The sequence below is a fragment of the Hypanus sabinus genome, unplaced genomic scaffold, assembly GCF_030144855.1.
Source record: "Hypanus sabinus isolate sHypSab1 unplaced genomic scaffold, sHypSab1.hap1 scaffold_61, whole genome shotgun sequence".
Taxonomy (NCBI): Eukaryota; Metazoa; Chordata; class Chondrichthyes; order Myliobatiformes; family Dasyatidae; genus Hypanus; species Hypanus sabinus.
The window spans coordinates 1,096,468-1,110,493 of record NW_026781466.1 but is presented as its reverse complement, the minus strand read 5'-3'; the positions used below and the strand labels follow the sequence as shown (position 1 = coordinate 1,110,493).

General features: G+C 46.9%; 1 protein-coding gene across 6 annotated transcripts in view; it reads right to left on the bottom strand.

Annotated features, from left to right (window-relative positions):
- The window catches only part of LOC132389602 (NACHT, LRR and PYD domains-containing protein 3-like), an 87,711-nt gene that overhangs the window by 70,243 nt on the left and 3,442 nt on the right, over positions 1 to 14,026 (bottom strand). For 3 of the 6 annotated variants that reach the window (XM_059962087.1, XM_059962091.1, XM_059962092.1), the window contains exons 1-2: positions 2,317 to 2,483; positions 1,992 to 2,285 (exon numbers count right to left, since the gene is read on the bottom strand). The gene's annotated coding sequence lies outside the window, so the exon portion shown is untranslated. Of the gene's footprint in view, positions 1 to 1,991; positions 2,286 to 2,316; positions 2,484 to 8,459; positions 8,483 to 9,645; positions 9,830 to 14,026 lie in introns of those variants that run through there. The other 3 variants (XM_059962089.1, XM_059962090.1, XM_059962088.1) reach the window with 3 other exon arrangements.

The following is a 14,026-nucleotide window of genomic DNA, read 5'->3' as shown; positions in this document are numbered from 1 at the left end:
TGAAAGCATCCAGAGAATTGGCCTCCACAGCCTTCTGAGGCAGAGCATTCCATAGATCCACAACTCTCTGGGTGAAAAAGTTTTTCCTCTACTCCGTTCTACATGGCCAACCCCTTTTTCTTAAACTGTGGCCTCTGGTTCTGGACTCCCCCAACATTGGGAACATGTTTCCTGCCTCTAGCGTGTCCAATCCCTTAATAATCTTATATGTTTCAATCAGATCCCCTCTCATCTTTCTAAATTCCAGTGTTCCAGTGAAAACACTGTCATTCAAGCGTGAAGAAAGTTTAACTCTTTGTGGTACAGGGAAGAGTGATAGAACCAATGACGCAATGTAAACTCCATTAGCTGGGGTCTCGAAGGTCGACTGTTCTTTTCTCCATAGACGCTGCCTGGCCAGAAGAGTTCCTCCAGCATTTTGTGTGTGTTACACAAATTTCCAGAATTTACTGAATTTCTCTTGTTTGAGAGAGATCGGTGACGGGTCACTGCCCCGTTGGATATTTCATATGTCACTACCGGGGTGAAAGATGCTTTCAGCTCGCACTCAGCAGAAACCACACTGGAGAGTAACCACACAAAGACGTTGTTTCTGCATTGTTTCTCTTAATCCGTTTGGACAATAATTCACTCGTTAACATGAATATGTCAGGACTCCCTTCTCCCACTAAATTCTCTCCCGATCCCGACCAAAGCCGAGCCTCACTATAAACGCTGAATAATAGACAATAGACAATAGACAATAGGTGCAGAAGTAGACCATTCGGCCCCTCGAGTCTGTACCGCCATTCTGAGATCATGGCTGATCATTCACTATCAATACCCAGCCCCTGCCTTGTCCCCATATCGCTTGATTCCCCTATCCATCAGATATCTATCTAGCTCCTCCTTGAAAGCATCCAGAGAATTGGCCTCCACCGTCTTCCGATGTAGTGCATTCCACACCTGCACACCTCTCTGGGCGAAGAAGCTCTTCCTCAACTCTGTTTTAAATAACTGACCTCTTATTCTCAATCCATGCCCTCTGGTACTGGACTCTCCCAACATCTGGAACATATTTCCTTCCTCAATCCTATCAAATCCTTTAATTATCTTAAACGTTTCAATCAGATCCCCTCTCAATCTCCTCAATTCCAGCGTGTACAAGCCCAATCTCTCCAATCTCTCTGCATAAGACAGCCCTGCCATCCCAGGAATCAACCTAGTGAATCTACGCTGCACTTCCTCAACTGCCAGAATGTCCTTCCGTAAACCTGGAGACCAAAACTGTACAGAATATTCCAGGTGTGGTCTCACCAGGGCCCTGTACAAATGCAAAAGGACATCCTTGCTCTTGTATTCAATTCCCCTTGTAACAAAAGGCCAACATTCCATTTGCCCTCTTCACTGCCTGTTGCAGTTGCTCATTCACCTTCATTGACTGGTGAACTAGGACTCCTAGGTCTCTTTGCATTTCTCCCTTACCTGACTCTACACCGTTCAGACAATACTCTGCCCTCTTGTTCCTGCTTCCAAAGTGGATAACTTCACATTTATTCAAATTGAATGACATCTGCCAAGTATCTGCCCACTCACCCAGCCTATCCAAGTCTCCCTGTATTCTCCTAACGTCCTTTTCGCAGTTTAGTATCGTCAGCAAACTTGCTGATATAGTTTTCAATGCCCTCATCTAAATCATTGACATAAATCATAAAGAGCTGTGGTCCCAATACAGAGCCCTGTGGTACCCCACTAGTCACCTCCAGCCAGTACGAGAAACACCCATTCACTGCTACCTTTTGCTTTCTATCTGCCAACCAGTTTTCTATCCATGTTGAAACCCTGCCCCCAATGCCATGAGCTCTGATTTTACTCACCAATCTCCTATGTGGCACCTTATCGAATGCCTTCTGAAAATCTAGGTATACAACATCCACTGGCTTACCCTCGTCTAACATCTTTGTTACACCCTCAAAAAACTCCAATTGTACAGTATCACAGACAACACTTACCTCTGATGTTGTAACCGGACGGCGTTCAGTGTGGTCCCGGGAAATCACAGTCTGACTTCCCGGGTGACCGACAATGTTCCTGCACCGATGTGCTCACTCTGTACGGAGAGTTGAGTCGGAGCTGCTGCTCCCGAGGACACTCGGCTGTGATGTGTCCGTCGCTCATTACAGATGGACAGGGCCGGGTGAGCCGGGGTGCAGCGGGACTGCCGCAGTCCGGGTCACACTAACTCTCACCGGCTCAGGACGGGTCTGACAGCGGGAGGAGGCGGGAGTGGGGTCAATGTAGCAACCCTAAAGAGTAAAACAAACAGGCTGCGTTAACCTTTCTGTCCGGATTTCCGTGTGGATCTCTCCTTTTTCTTTCATCGCAACCAGTGGGGCGGAGTTTCTCTGTTTAACTCAGCCATTCCCAGGCTGCGGATTTGATCCAGCCCGGATCCTGGGAGGGTCTCATCTCCGCCCCGTGTGTAAACAAGACTGCCCGGCGTAGGTACAGTTTCAGTTCAAGCGTCCATTACCTGTTCAGGTACAGGGAGCCGCCTTTATTCTGAAATTAAACCAAGCACGTTCGGCTATATATATTCAAACTCAAATGGAATAAAACTGTTCAAAACTAGTCAGGAAGGAAAAGTTAAACTCCAGATGTTTCGATCAAACAGAAACACAAAGGGGATGTTGGGCCCCTTAATGAGTATTAAGACGATAAGACCATAAGACATAGGAGTAGAATCTGACCCATCAAGTCTGCTCCGTCATTTACTCATGGCGATTGAGAGGGAGAGTTCAGATTGCTCACAATCAACACAAGAACAATCGATGCATTCCTCTGAAATAAGGAACTCTGAAAAGGGAACAGATGTTTACAGTACAGATGCCGCCCCCCTTGCTTTGAAATAAGTGCCATTGTTCCAGAGCTGATCTTAATCTTTAACTAACCTGTGGAAAATGTAAATCATGCCAGCAGGAAGCAGTTGGAACACAAAAGGCACCAGAGCCAGAAATGGCTTAAAAAATATCTCCCTGATCCCTGATCCAATGCACAGACAACTGGTTGTCTGAAAATAAAGATCCGAAATAAATATCAGAAGCGGAATTATTCTCACCTTAATTCCGCAAGTATACTGTGTGTCGTTTCTTACAAATAGCCCCGCCCCCCGCCCCACAGGGATCTCTCGAAACCATGGCAACACACAGGGTACTGGAGGAACTCTGCAGGTCAGGCAGCATCTATGGATGGGTTGTAAACAGTCGGCGGTTGGGTCGAGACCCTTCATCAGGACTGGACTGGAAAGGGGAAGAGGGCAGATGATTGACTGATTTGGAAGGTGGCGGCTTGTTGTTTCTGTGAGACTCGGTGCTCAGGGTCTGCGAGCAAGCGGCTGCCTGTCCGTCACATTCCTCAGAACTGGGAGCGGCCGTTCCACTGAATTCAAATCCAAACCGGTTCGACAAAACACTGTCATTCAAATGTGAAGAAAGTTTAACCCTTTCTGCTACAGGGAAGAGCGATAGAACCAATGACGCGATGTAAAGTACCATTGGCTGGGGTCTCGAACGTTGACTCTACTCGTTTCCATGGACGCTGCCTGGCCCTGCAGAGTTCCTCCAGCATTTTGTGTCTGTTTCTCGGATTTCCAGCATTTACTGAATTTCTCTTGTTTGAGAGAGATCGGTGACGGGTAACTGCCCGGTGGGATATTTCCTATGTTGCTATCAGAGTGAGAGATGCTTTTCTGCTTGCACTCAGTCGGGGCTGTGTTGCTGTTCAGTGAGACTCCACACGCGATTTTCTGTGTGCAAGCTGCTGCCTGTCCGCAGGGCGGATTCTCTGCTGAAACCAAACAGACCAGTTCGACACTCCACTTCAACTGCACCAAGCTGGCTTGATATTGCATTTAATTACTTCTGTTACAGAAAATACAACAATAAACACCCGATAGTAGGGAAAAGAAAGTTCCCCAGTGTCTGAAATCTGAATGACTACCTGTTACAATTGCTACCAGAGTTTGTGAGATTTCAGAAGTTAATTTTACCCTAAACTCCCATCATTTGTAGTTTTATTATCATATTTTGCGCTTTAATTAAATAAATTGCTCTGTGGCATTCTCCACTGCGACGTCCCGGCCAGTAAAACAGTAAACTCTCACGGTCGCTCTGTTATTCTGAGTGGTGACTTTTTTATTGTGTGTGTGCGTGTTGCGTGTGCGGTGTGCGTGAGAGAGAGAGAGAGGAGAGAGAGAGGAGAGAGAGAGAGAGAGAGAGAGAGAGAGAGAGAGAGAGAGAGAGAGAGAGAGAGAGAGGGGGAGAGAGAGAGGGGGGAGAGAGAGAGGGGGAGAGAGAGAGGGGGAGAGAGAGAGAGGGGGAGAGAGAGAGAGGGGGAGAGAGAGAGAGAAAAATCGGAGTAGGGACCCGGCCCTGCCCTGTGGGACATTCTGGATATCATTATCCGTGAGCAAGGTTCCTCCGCACCGACTCAGTACAAACCGCCCTAGAAAATGTGTATGACTGAAGGTGACGACGTCCGTTTCTTTTAATGTATTTGGTCAACAACTAGTTCAGTGAACGTGTCAGAACTCCCTTCTCCCCTTGTTTTCCCTCGCACTCCGAACAACAGCCGAGCCCCGCTCTAAGCGCTCACTGATCTGCAGAATCGGAGACAACATTTACTCTGATGTTGGTAACCGGCCGGGGTTTATCGCGGTCCTGGATAGCCGATCATGCACCGAGAACTCAGGCGGTGCTGCTGCTCCCGGGGCGATTCGGTTAGAAATGCGTTAGTCGCTCGTTACAGATGGGCAGGTCCGGATGATCCGGGGTAAATGAAGCCGTCCGCAGTTCTGATCCCACACCTCCTCACCAGCCTAGTACAGGTCGGTCAGCGGGAGGAGAGGGGACTAGGACAAATGCAGCAAAAACAAACAGAAATTACAGAGCCTGTCTGAACCCTCCCTCACGGTCGCAAGAAGTTTCTGTCTGGATTTCCGTGTCGATCGCACTTTTTCCAACTCGCTGGGCGGAGCTTCACCGGTTTATTCAGCCAATCCCAGGCTGTGATTTGATCCAGCCAGGTTCAGGCTCCACCCTCCTTGTCAACGCGGCTGTCCCGCTGCAGGCCGAAATTTCAGCTCAAACACTCCACACCCAGCACAGCTATTTCGAGATAAAATTATTTAAGGCGTTTCAGAGCGGAGAGGATTAATGAAAGAGGGGTGGCGTTACCAGTCAGAGAAAATGTCACGGCAGTGCTCCGTCAGGACAAGTTGTAGAACCCGACTAATGAGGCATTCTGTGTGGAAATGAGGGATAAGTAAGTTATGGCCACGGTAATGGGGCGATATTAAAGACAACCCGACAGTCCCAGGGATTTAGAGGAACACATTTGGAAGATCGTATATTGCTGCAAGAAACTTAAGGTTGTTAAACTTGGTGATTTTAACTTTCCACATAATGACTGGGAATCTCATACTGTAAATGGACCAGGTGAGATAGAGTTATGAAATGTGTCGAAGAACTTTTCCTTCACCAGTACGCAGAAGATAAAGGTAAGCGTGTAATAATGAATCTGTTATGAAGGAATGAGGCAGGGCAGCGGACAGAAATTTGTGCATAGTAACACTTTGCATCCGGTGACCACGATGCCAATAATATGCACCTAAATATACAGAAGGCTCGGTCTGACCCGTGGGTTGGAATTCTGAATTGGAGAAAGCACAAATTTGGTGGTATCAGAGTGGATCTGGCAAGTGTGGATTGAGACAGGCCGCTGCTTTGTGGCGAATGTGTACTTGGAAGGTGTGATGACTTCAAAAACGAAATCCGTGCAACTAAAAGAAGGCATGAAGTTCCTCTGATAGACAAGAGAGTTATTGAGAATTCCACAAACATGATAAGAGCAAAAGGATTGCAAGGGATAAAACTGTATCACTGGAAGATCAGACTGATCAGAATAGATGACTGAACCTACTTCTTCAGGCAGGATCTCTCCCACTCCGGGGAGCCGGCAGCAAGCCGATGGACAAGCGGTCTCTTCCTGCTTCTCAAACATACATCAGACACCGGCTGCAGAAGACGGTTCACAAACGCCCCCAACTTCCCTCAGAGGGAAATGGAGATGAATAAAAAAGGGGGGACATTTTGGTTTGAAGTTTGTTCCGCTTTGACAGTGAGTTCAGAACCGGAGCGGGAGACCCGTCTCCCCAGCTGGTACCACCCTCTCGGCTGGCCGCCTCTGCAGTTGGGTGTAACCAGTGATTGACATCTCTTCGCATCAATGAAAAATAACGTAGATTGTAAATACTCTGTTGATAGTGACGGTGGGGGTGGAATGACGTGATTGTTACCTCAGCCGTTAACACGTATCAAAGCCAGCCAGGCAGCGCGGTTGAGTGAACGCGGCCTTTTCTCCTTGGAGAGATGGAGGATGAGAGGTGACCTGATAGAGCTAGATAAGATGATGAGAGGCATTGATCGTGTGGACAGTCAGAGGCTTTTTTTTCCCAGGCCTGAAATGGCTACAACGAGACGGCATAGTTTTAAGGTGCTTGGATATCAGTACAGAGAAAGATGTCAGGGGTAAGTTTTTTTTTTTTACACAGAGAGTGGTGAGTGCGTGGAATAGATTTCCGGCGACAGTGGTGGAGGCGGATACGATAGGATTACTTAAGAGATTCCTGGATAGGTACATGGAGCTCAGAAAAATAGAGGGCCATCGGCAACTCTGTCATGGACAGGAGCTTGCCTGTCGGTCCAACACCGTGTTGTCCAACTCACCGAGTTGGTCATAAATTGAATTCCCTGACGTAGCTGGGGCACATACTTAAAGCACAGAGTCGGAGGTAAATCGTTCATCAATTTAATGCTTGTTTTCAGCTCACCATATAAATAAAATTATATCTCTCTTCGAATGCAGTCATTATACCAGCTTACATTATTTAAATTGTCAGAGCTTTTCCAGTCGACATACGAATACCGTACGCAGAACTGGACCACACATCCCTCAAAACTGAAACTGCAGGTGATGAAATCACGGCTGATCTGATCTGAAATTTCATTCCGTATTCGCTCATGTCCATCCCTGTAACCCACTGTTTATCAGGAATCTCGGCCTTCAACAGAATCAAAGGCTTTGCTTCCACTGGCCATTGAGGAGAAGAGTTCAGAACACCCTCAGTCAACACAGGAACAATACATGTATCCATCTGAAATTAGAAATTCTGAAAACGGAACGGTGTTTGCTGCACCGATCCCGCATCCTTGCTTTGAAACAGGTGCCGTTGTTCCAGAGATGTTCTTAAACTTTACTTAACCTGTGGAAAATGTCAATCGTGCAAACAAGTAACATTGAAAAACATGGAACCGAGAAAACCTGCAGCACAATACAGGGCGTTCGGCCCACAAAGTTTTGCCGAACGTTTACCCTACCTTAGAAATTACTAGGGTTACCCATAACCCTCGATTTTTCTAAGCTCCATGTACCTATCCAAAAGTCTCTTATATGAGCCTATCATATCCACCTCCACCCCCGTTGCCGGCAGCCCATCACACCACTCACCACTCTCTGCGTAAAAAAACAACTTACCCCTGACATCTCTTCTTACTGAATCCTAAGCACCTTAAACATGTGCCCTCCTGTGGCAGCCATTTCAGCCCTGAGAGAAAGCCTCTGACTATCCGCATCAAATATCCCACTGATTTTACCAAACTATTACGGATGCAATCGAGTACATTGTTATTAAAAAAAAAGAACTGCAATGTATATACCAGCCTGTAAACTTAGGTCATGTCAAATTCTTCTCAATAAATGAAAAAAAGTCAAGATGACAGACGTTTCCTCACAGGACAACTCACACAGTGCAGATTTCACTGTGTTAAACATTCTTTTGATCTCACAGCTATCCACACACTTCTGACAGAAAGGAATCAACAGGTCTCACCAAGCAACTAAATCATGGAGCCATCACATCTTTACACCCCTCCCCCGCTATAAACTGCAGTGTGAGGAGTTCTCATAATTTCGCCCTCTCCCAGCAGCTACCTACCGAAATGCCGTCTAGGATGGACAGATAGTGTCGATCCCGCCAGTGATGGAATAAGCAAAGCGAATCCTCAGTTCCCTCGGTCAGGGATCAGGAAATCCCCGAGTCTGGACGGATCGGCTTCCTGCTGTTGCAAGCAGTAGCCCGGGGACAGTTCCGAGATGTGGGAAGCTCGCACCTCCCGAGCCTTTGCTGATGATTCGGAGCTGGGTTGAAAGAGCGGCGTTTCCGATAACACCTCCAACTACACCGGTTTCCCGCGGGACACGCACAGGAAGTTGATGCATTCAATTAGCTGAAGGGAATTATTAATTCTTTCAAAAGCGATTCGCTACAGTTCAATTGTTGAACATGCGAATACGTTCTCAGTCTCATTTAAGTGTCTGACTGCCTTTGTGTATTTTATATTTCAGCAAAAATAGCTTCTTACCGTGTACAGCGGCTCCAGGTTCTGTTACCAGCCTGTTCCAGTGAGGATGTGTTACGGGTTCAGTAAGTAATGAACACACCCTGGTTAATGTTCAGTCAGCTCCTGGTGATAATCATTAAATAAACCTACACTGTTACCAGCGGGTCTCTCCGCCTCCTGTTCCTTAGCACAGGGAAACATTCTCTCCAAACGAACAGCACCATGGAGATGAAATGTGATCTCAGTGATTTTGAGAGTGGAATGTTTGTCGGTGCCAGAGGGAGCAGTTTTATAGACAATGGACAATAGACAATAGGTGCAGGAGTAGGCCGTTCGGCCCTTCGAGCCAGCACCGCCATTCAATGTGATCGGGGCTGACCACCTGCAATCAGTAACCCGTTCCTGCCTTCTCCCCATATCCCTTGACTCTGCTGTCTTTAAAAGCTCTATCTCACTCTTTCTTGAAAGCACCCAGAGAATTGGCCTCCACTGCCTTCTGAGGCAGAGCATTCCGTAGATCCATAACTCTCTGGGTGAAAAAGTTTTTCCTCAACTCTGTTCAAAATGACCTACCCTTTATTGTTAGCTGTGGCCTCTTGTTCTGGACTCCCCCAACATCAGGACCATGTTTCCTGCCTCTAGTGTTTTCAATCCCTTAAAAATCTTATACGTTTCAATCAGATCCCCTCTCATCCTCCTAAATTCCAGAGTTCCAGTGAAAACACTGTCATTCAAGTGTGAAGAAAGTTTAACTCTTTGTGGTGCAGGGAAGAGCGAAAGAACCGATGACGTGATGTAAAGTACATTAGCTGGGGTCTCGAAGGTCGACTGTTCTTTTCTCCATAGATGCTGCCTGGCCTGTGGAGTTCCTTCAGCATTTTCTGTGTGTTGCTCGGATTTCCAGCATCTGCTGATTTCTCTTGTTTCAGAGAGATCGGTGACGGGTCACTGTCCCGTGGGATATTTCACATCTCACTACCAGGGTGAAAGATGCTTTCTGCTCACACTCAGTAGAAGTCACCCCGGGAGAGTATTTCTGGTTGACGGCAAAGACATCGTTTCTCTTAATCCATTTGGACAGTAATTGACTCGTTAACATCAACATGTCAGGACTCCCTTCTCCCACTAAATTCACTCCCGATCTCGACCAAAGCCGAGCCTCGCTGTAAACGCTGAATAGTTGTGCAGAATCATAGACAACACTTACCTCTGATGTTTAACCGGCCGACGTTCAGTGTGGTCCCAGCAAATCACAGTCCGACTTCCCCGGTGACCAACAATGGTCCTGCACCGGTGTGCTCACCCTGTACGGAGAGTTGAGTCTGAGCTGCTGCTCCCGAGGCCACTCGGCTGTGATGTGTCCGCCGCTCGTTACAGATGGTCAGGGCCGGGTGAGCCGGGGTAGAGCGGGACTGCCGCAGTCCGGGTCACACTAACTCTCACCGGCTCAGGACGGGTCTGACAGCGGGAGGAGGCGGGAGTGGTCGCTCATTACAGATGGACAGGGCTGGGTGAGCCGGGGTGGAGCGGGACTGCCGCAGCCCGGTCACATGAACTCTCACCGGCTCAGGACGGGTCTGACAGCGGGAGGAGGCGGGAGTGGGGTCAATGTCGCAACCCTAAAGAGGAAAACAAACAGGCTGCGTTAACCTTTCTGTCCGGGTTTCCGTGTGGATCTCTCCTTTTTCTTTCATCGCAACCAGTGGGGCCGAGTTTCTCTGTTTGACGCAGCGAGTCCCAGGCTGCAGATTTGATCCAGCCCGGGTTCAGGGAGGATCTGAGCTCCTCCCTCTGTGTAAGAAAGACTGCCCGGCGTGGATAAGAGTTTCAGTTCAAACCTCCCTCGCCTGTTCAGGTGCAGGGAGCTGCATTTCTGCTGAAATTAAAGCAAACACGTTCAACTATATATTTCCACTAACTGGAAAAAAAAACTGGGAGAGATGTTTGCATTTCCATCCGGACAATTATTGTCACAAGAACTCTCCCCGCCCACGATTTCATTCCACACCCCGCCGGAAATACTTGTTGAATTTATTTCTCTTAAAAGTCATTTATTCCAAATGGCCAGAGGTTTTGCCGAGGGAGGGAGTGACGCACTCACTGAAAATCGTCACATATGTTAAAATGATTGACAGGGAGGGAAGGACGCACTGATTGAAATGAGCATGGGGGGGGGGGGGAGTTGTTTGCCGATTAAAATGGGAGCCTCTCTCCCTTCTATCCCCTGACCTAACCCTCACTATCCTCATCCCTCTACCCCATCTCCCCTACCTATACCTCTCATGATTTTGTGAATCGCCATCAAATCTGCCCCAAATCTTCCGCGTTCCAAGGAACAAAGTCGTAACTTATCCAATCTTCCCTTATAACTCAGGTCCTCCAATCGCAGCAACATCCTTGTAAATTTTCCTTGTACTCTGTCAACCTTATTTACATCTTTCCTGTGGGTTGGTGATGTAAACTGCAAACATACTCCAAATTAGGCCTCATAACTGTCTTATACCATGCAGTCTCCTGTACTGAATACTTTAATTTATGAAGGCCAATGTGCCAAAGATTTCTTTACTACCTTATCTAGTTGTGCTGCCACTATCAATGAATTGTGGATCCGTATTCCCAGATGCCTTTGTCCTGCCGCACCCCTCAGTGCCGAACCCTTCATTGTGTAAGACCCACCCTGGTTGATCCTACTGAAGCGTAACAGCTCACAAGCCTGCATTAAACTCCATCTGCCATTGTCAGACATTTTTACTCCTGGTGCAGATCTCGCTGTCAGCTCTGTTAGTCTTCCTCGCTGTCAAATACACCCCGAACCTTGGTGCCATCTGCAAATTTGCTGATCCGGATAATCTAATTATCATCAAGATCATTGATAAAGTTGACAAACAACAACGGATATCAGCACCGATCCCTGCGGAATTCCACCAGTCACGGGTCTCCAGTCAGAGAGGCAACCTTCTGCTACCACTATCTGCCTTCCTCCTCTATGCTAATGTCTACTCCCATTTACTAACCCAACTTGAATGCCAAGAGAATGAAATTTATAGGTCAACACCCTATGCGGGACCTTGCCAAATGCCTTGCTAAAGTCCATGTAGACAATATCCAGAGCCTTGCCTTCATCAACTTTCCTGGTAACATCCCTTGTAACCTCTTCGAAAAACTCAATTGATTGTCCAGAACACACAAAGTCATATAGGATGTCCCTAATCAGTCCTGTTTATTTAAATACTCCTATATCCAGTCCTTCCAATGTCTTCACACGACTGATGTCAAGTGCACCGGCCGATAATTTCCTGTTTTAATTTTGGAGCCTTTTTTAAACAGTGGATCAAAATTAGCTATCCTCCAATCCCTTGGTAGCTCTCCTGTCTTTGAGCATGACTTAAACATAATGGTTACATCCTTGCAATTTCTGCATCCGCCTACATCGGGGTCCAACGATTGAACTTCGCAGTCACTGGGGATTTATACACTCGAAGTTGCCCAATTTGCCCAAAACACTTACTCATCTGTAATTTGTATAACATCCGTGGCCTCACTTCTCCTTTGCCTCACCTATATAGATTCAATTTCCGATTCAACACAGGAGCAAAGATCCACTTCAGAACTCCTCTATCTGTTTTGGCTCCATGCGTACATTGCCATTCTGATAATCCAGATGATCAATTGTGTCTCCTGAAATCCTTTTGCTTTTAAAACATCTGTATGATCCCTCACCTTGTCTGTTAGGACAACCTTATGCCACCCGATAGCCTTCCTGGTTTCTTTCCTCAATCTTAGCTTGCATTTCCTCAACTCCATAAGTACCTCAAATTTTTCCTACCTGCCTACACCTGTTATGCATCAATTTTTTTTCTATACCAGGGCCTCAATACCACGGAGCAGAGCCATCGTTCTCCATACTTCCTTTGAATCTGATGGCATTGTGATCACCAGATGCAAACAGTTTCCCTACACAGACATCTGTTACATCTGTCCTGTCTCAGTCCCTAATGGGAGATCAAGTAGGACACTTGAGTCTTTGGGACTTCAATGTACTGATTAATGAAACCTCTGTGAGACATTTGTCAACTACATGAGTACATCTGCAGTATGAGAGTTCCAGTCTGTATGTGGAAGGTTAAAATCAAATTATAACAAATTATGTTTCTTGCAATATTCTCTGACGTCTACTAATTTGTTCCTCTAAATCCCACAGACTCTTGGGTGGTCTATAAGGCAGACCCATTAACATGTTTAAACAAATTTTATTTCTCCGATCTACCTATAAAACCTCACTAGATGAGTTCTCCCATCTGCCCTTACTGCACACTGCCATGACAGTTTCTCTGAGTGAAACCACCCCTACCCCTTTAATCCCTCACGCTCTGTCCTGTCCAAAACAACAGATCCCCAGAATACTGAGCTGCCAGTTCGCTGCAAGCCAGTCTCAATAATGGTGAAAATATCATAATGCCATCTGTTGATCCATGACCTAAGCTCATCTGCCTTTCCTTCAATACAATACATCGTGGGAATTTTCTATGTATTTCTATCGATTTACAGAGAGTGAGGAAGTGGTGGGTGCTGTCGTCACACAGATTTACAAGGGATTTCAGACACCCCAGAGAAACAGGAGTTGTATTCTGTGAATGCTTCAGAGATGGGGTCATTTTTGCTGCAGTTGGAAGTTTCCACATCCCTTAGAAGGCTAACAATTATACCAGTGCCCAAGCTCTTCTCACAGTTGTACCGTAAAAACTGTTTTAACTGGCTGCACGTCGCTTGATATGGCAGGATGGGGGAAGTGGTGAAGCTACAGCACAGGATCGAAATACTCTCAGCAATGTTGTCAATTCAGTCAGCTCCATCATGGGCAGTAGCCTCCATAGCATCCAGGACATCGTCTTGGAGCAATGCCTCAAAACGGCGGCATCAGTCATTAGGGATCTGATTCACCAAGGAAATGCCCTCTTCTCGTTGGTATCACCAGGAAGGTGGTACAGGAGATTGAGGACGCACACTCAATAAGTCTGGAACTGCTTCCTTCCCTCTGCCATCTGATTTCTGAATTGACATGGAACCCACGAACCTACTTCACTGAATTCATTGTTGCAATACTTATTTAACTTTCAGTAACAGATACTTATTGTAATACAGTTTTTTCTCTACTATTATATATTGCATTGTACTGCTGCCACAAAGCCAACAACGTTCACGGTGTATGCCTGTGATATGACACAACCTCCTGATGACTCTACGGGGATTAATCCTGATTGGGCCTATCAGGCTGAAGATCCACTTCCCGTGTACTTCTCTGTTTCCCAATAACAAACTGTGCAGACAGACGGACAAAGATCACATCCTCATCCCTGGGACGCAATCACAGCCGTCGTGGGGCAGTAATGCCACTGCTCCACTTGTCAGTGATGGGAAACCATCTTTCTCATTTCACTTTCCAGAGAGCCAGACTCTGAGCATTGCCGGTTTGGGGCTGTGTTCACAGGGATACCCGAGGCTTTTTGAGGCAGACTCGCTCCACTGCCCTGAGAGGACACTTGCAGTGTGGACGGTCCTGCAGCAGCCCCGGGGTCATCAGCTCCTGG